The 4,818-nt window shown below is 37.4% G+C and overlaps 1 protein-coding gene across 1 annotated transcript in view; it reads left to right on the top strand.

Annotated features, from left to right (window-relative positions):
* Positions 1-4,818, top strand: part of LOC101569535 (cadherin-10) — a 122,126-nt gene that overhangs the window by 90,250 nt on the left and 27,058 nt on the right. The window lies entirely within an intron of this gene.

The raw sequence follows: 4,818 nt of genomic DNA, 5'->3' as shown, positions 1-4,818 counted from the left end.
GGTGCTGGGGGATTGAACCGCGGTCCCTGGGCTTTGCTAAGCTTGTTCTAAGTAGGTGCTTGAGACCACTGAGCCATCTCACCAGCCCCAACAGTCAGATCTTTATTGCTTACTGCTTTCAAGATAGATAAGATCAAACACGACTGACCATTTCTTGCCATCTTCATGCTACTCAAAAAAACAAATAATTGCACACTAGCAAGGTCTTTCAAGGTCTTTCAAGGAAATTTTTTATAACATACATAGGGATTTAAGACACGTACAGTCAGAGAGCTTTGAGACTACTGTAATCCCTCCTTGGTACAATAGAGACTTGATTTAATAAGTGCTGAATTTCACTTTGTAAATAGAGTCAACCTCTTCTCTACTAGAAATCCCAGGGTAATGTAGGCCCCAGGCTGATCTGCATATTTTAAAGTTACCAAGCACTTTTCAACTGGAGCAACTGTCAGGTATGTCTCAAGAAACTTGCTTCAGTTTGAGAACGAGGAAATGAAATTAAAATGATTCTTTCTCTCCTTTCTTAATCCAGAAAATTAATATATTTATATTTAAAAGCACTGTTCCATACACAAACTGGCTAGAATCGGTGTAATTTTTACTATGAGCACTAAGATACCTCCAGATATCCATAAGAATTTTCCTCTTGACCCCAGTGCCCATAGTCTGCAACAATTATAAAGAAATGATGTTATTAAAGCATTATTTGATGATGTAAACACTGATTAAAGCCCTCTTATGCATTAAAATCTACAATAGAAAATTATAATTAATTGTTATAATCTTACTAACAAAAATTTATAGGATATATTCATAAGTAATTTGCACTTTGATTGACTCTACAGACATTTGCTTGTAGACAAACAGAAATACGTTTACCTTGTTACTTTGTGGTTTGTCAGTGTAACATATAGCCACTGCCTTCTTGCTCATTTTATATGCACATATGTTTTGCATATATGTTTATATTTTATCTGTGTATACATATAAATACATTGCATCATGCATAAATGCAAGTATACATATCTACACATAGAGCTGTATTCTAAAATATACAAACCTACAAGTACATATTAACACAACAGAATTTCTCAATATTTGTCAATTAAATCCTAAATTATGATATGAAAACTGAGATATAACTGGTTAAGGAAAGAGAAAATTGGTTTCCCTTGCAGAAAATAAGGAAAATGGAGGGAAAGACTATTTTATTAAGCAAAATAGAACTTAAAATTTGCTATTCAATGAAAAGTAATTTTGCATTTCTAGTCCCCAGGGTCCCAAACAGGAGTTGTGAAAAAGGACAATAGAAATATAGATAAAGTTAGTATCATGAAAAGGCCTGTATATAAAGATAATATACTGTGAATTATTAACTAAGGGCTTCTGTTCAGACTATCAGACTCAGTTCTTTATTTGGACTGACCTATTTGCAATGAAGCACATTGCTTACGTAGAAAGGTCAAGAATTAATGAGTATCAGAGGTAATGCTCAGAAGAGATTACAATATGTCGCAAGTTTAGGATTTTGCAATGGGAACAATATAATATGGGACATATATTTTATAAGATTATTTTATAATGAATCTATAATGAATCGACCAAAGAATCATATACAAAAACAGAATAGAGAAAATCTGTCCACACACTAAAGACCAAAGAATCCAGCTGAGGTCCTGGATCCCATAACATCCTGCGTGAATCCAGCTGAAGTCCTCATAGCAACCTCCCAATGAGTCTAACTAGAGGCCCAGAGCCCACGACAGTGTCTCCTGCAGCCTGCTTCACAGATCAGTGCTGAGGGGCCACAAGCTCAGTGGTGGAAACTAGAAGGTCTGTGCCAATGGTATGAAGGATCTGTGCTAGCACTGAGAGGGATGTGCACTGGAACTAGGAAGCAATGCTCAGGGTAAGAAGCAGAGCGCTCCTCAAAAGCCCCGCAGCTGTCCTCAGCAACAGTGAGGTCCCGAGCTCCTCCGAGGATGAGGACAGCTGAGTTTCCATCGGAAAGTCAAGTTGACCAGTTTCTCCAGGATGCCGGGCAGTGCACCATCTTCCCCTCCTGGGCCAGGAAGTGATGCTCAAGGTGAAGACCAGAGCTCCCTAAAAGTGAACCAGAGCCATTCTCAGGGACAACAAGATCCCAAGCTCCTCCTCCAATGACAACAGCCAGTTTCATCAGGAAAGTCAGCATGACAAGGTCCTCCTGCAGAAGGAGCAGCTCCATAACATCTTCCCAGAAGCTTCTCTAAACAGCTTCCCTGACAGCCTCCCTCTTCTCCATTTCTGCTTCTTATGCTGCTGGCAACAATCCTCATGTAGGCTTCCCACACCCAGAACCACATTACTTTAGTTCAGCAGTATGTAACAAGTTGACTGCCAGTTGTCATTTCACAAAACAGTATATTCCAGAGTGCTATCTATAGGATTTAGTAACTAGACCAATAAAAATATTAAAAGATAAAAGCTAAAATACCAATAAAAAAACATTTGTTCAGTCATTCTTTTGGAGAGTTTAAAGAGAAAGTGTTCAAATCAATTTTAGTATTTAATTGAGATACTTGTAGAAAAGCAGTGCTTTGTAGAAAAAGCAGTAGTTGTTGGACTATAACAATCTGAGATGTGCACTCTGACCCACAGGGGAACACCCACATGTAAGATCTCAACTAAATGGCTAAGGCAACAAAACGTATGGAAGCATAGAGTTTTGCACATGTGATAGAATACTGTTCCAAAAGACAAAATTCCAGTGGAAATTGGACCAAATTCAGTTGTATTCTGCACAGTGGGCTTCCAAATCCTTGCATACTGTGATATCGTTTAGAATGTATTTGGATAGTATCCCTTGGTAGGTTTATCTCCTGCCTTTTAGGTTTAGATCTACAGGTATAGGTAAAAAAGAATCACTGTGCAAATATTCTTAGGCACACTTAGGCCATTATAGTTTTAGTACGCTTCCACTTTAGGTAACACATTCTGAAGGGACTGCATAGGAAGTACTCTGTAAGGCGCTTACGCACGACGAATCCACACTCCGTGCTAAGCTCTCCAATCTTGTGTGCCTTTTATGTTTCCTCACACTGCAGTTTTGGGTTTCTATTGATAACAAATATCTTGGGGACAATTTCAAAGACAAGCATGGAGACATTCCGTAGGCGCTGGGGATCAATGACAGCTTCACTCAGAGCGCTGCCATCGCGATCATGTTCCTTGCCTCGATGGCCTAAACAGGAAACATATCGTGCAGAATCTCTATCTGCTTTAATTTAAGTTAAATGCCCAAAGCTAAGTCAGTGATCATGTCTCAAGTGCTCACAAATTTAGGCTTTTTTCCCTTCCTCTGGTGAACATCTTCCATTTCAAAAGTCTTAGCATTTTGTCAGTCTCTCGTGTGACTTTCAGCTCTCCTCTGCTTTCTCCTAAATGCCCATTTAGCATTGCATAATTTCCTTAACTACTCTGCAGTTGCCTCCAAGGAGCTTTATCTTGTTTTTAATTTCTTCCTGTTAAGCTCATTAAAAAACATCTTTTAAACATTATACAATGGAATGGTTTATAAACGTGCATAATTGTGTCATTTTTCTTCAAGAAAAGTATTGTGTGAGATTTTTATGCAGCACAGAGATGCTTCAATAAGATTACACACAAAGCAAATAAAAAATTAAACTAATGTTAAATTATTTTGTTGATTCACATAAGAGGTGTTTTATCTCAACTCTGGAAAAATAGAGTTCTTATGTAAATGGGAATGCAAAACAAGGGCAGGGAACAAAGGAAAAAGACAAATTATATCTTCTTGAACCCCATTGTTTTTTATCAACAAAATAAAAGAGGAGCTATTTGTTGCTGAGCTCAAAAATTGGAGGTAAGCAGTTTCTCCTGATTTCTCTTCTTCTTGATTTCTGGATATGATTTTCATTATTGCTGTTCTTATAGAAGTCAGCTTGTCACATCTCCGACTTTTGTGGGGTTTAAAAAAAAAACCATTTCCTCTGAAATCCCTTATATTGAACTATAAATTATATGTAGTTACAGGGCACACATTTATAGTGTTTTTAATATTCTAGTGTACAAGTACTATTGATCAAATGTAAAATAGAACAAGTGACCTGGAATATCAATCTTAAAAACTGCAAAACCAGAAATGCATCAAAACTGTTTGAAATTATTAATAATGACAATGTGTTGCATGGGGTTGTCAATAACAGTTTGAAAGTGCACTTACCTAAATAGACATGTATTTTTCTCAGTTCTTAGGAAATCTTCTCTACAATGTTTTCTCCTCGATTTTTCTTTCTCAATATAGCATTCTATATTGAGAAACAGAAGTGGCAATTACTTGTCTTTCGCATTCATACCTTGGTGCTTAAGTAGATAACCAAACTAAAAGCCGACTCGCCAGGAAGAAATATTTATCTGCCTTAAACATTAAAGGAGAAGCAGATGATTCAATCTGACACCTGGGAATGAATTTAAAACAACTATAAATTAGAATTGATAGGAAAGCATACCACATAATTAAAGCTCCATCAACTGTGAGATAAAAAATAAGGAGCATGCAAATAGATGTCTTTTAGGAGAAATTAAACTTAAGACTGGTGACAGGTGCTCCATTGCCTCTGTCAGTGTGTGCATAATAATTTTTGCCTCCTTTCCACTTCTCCTCTGCTGCTTGCTCTACGTGGTAAACACCCTTGGAGGAAGAACAGGCTGGCTCTCAATTAAAGCAATTTCCACTTGCCTGACAAACTGGGAGGCTTCTATGCAGCACACGCAACTTGGAAATAAATGACAAAGTGTCAGTGAATCACTCTCCAT

This window comes from Octodon degus, unplaced genomic scaffold, assembly GCF_000260255.1.
Source record: "Octodon degus isolate 3935 unplaced genomic scaffold, OctDeg1.0 scaffold00143, whole genome shotgun sequence".
In the NCBI taxonomy this organism is placed as follows: domain Eukaryota; kingdom Metazoa; phylum Chordata; class Mammalia; order Rodentia; family Octodontidae; genus Octodon; species Octodon degus.
This window is presented reverse-complemented; position numbering and strand designations above follow the sequence as displayed.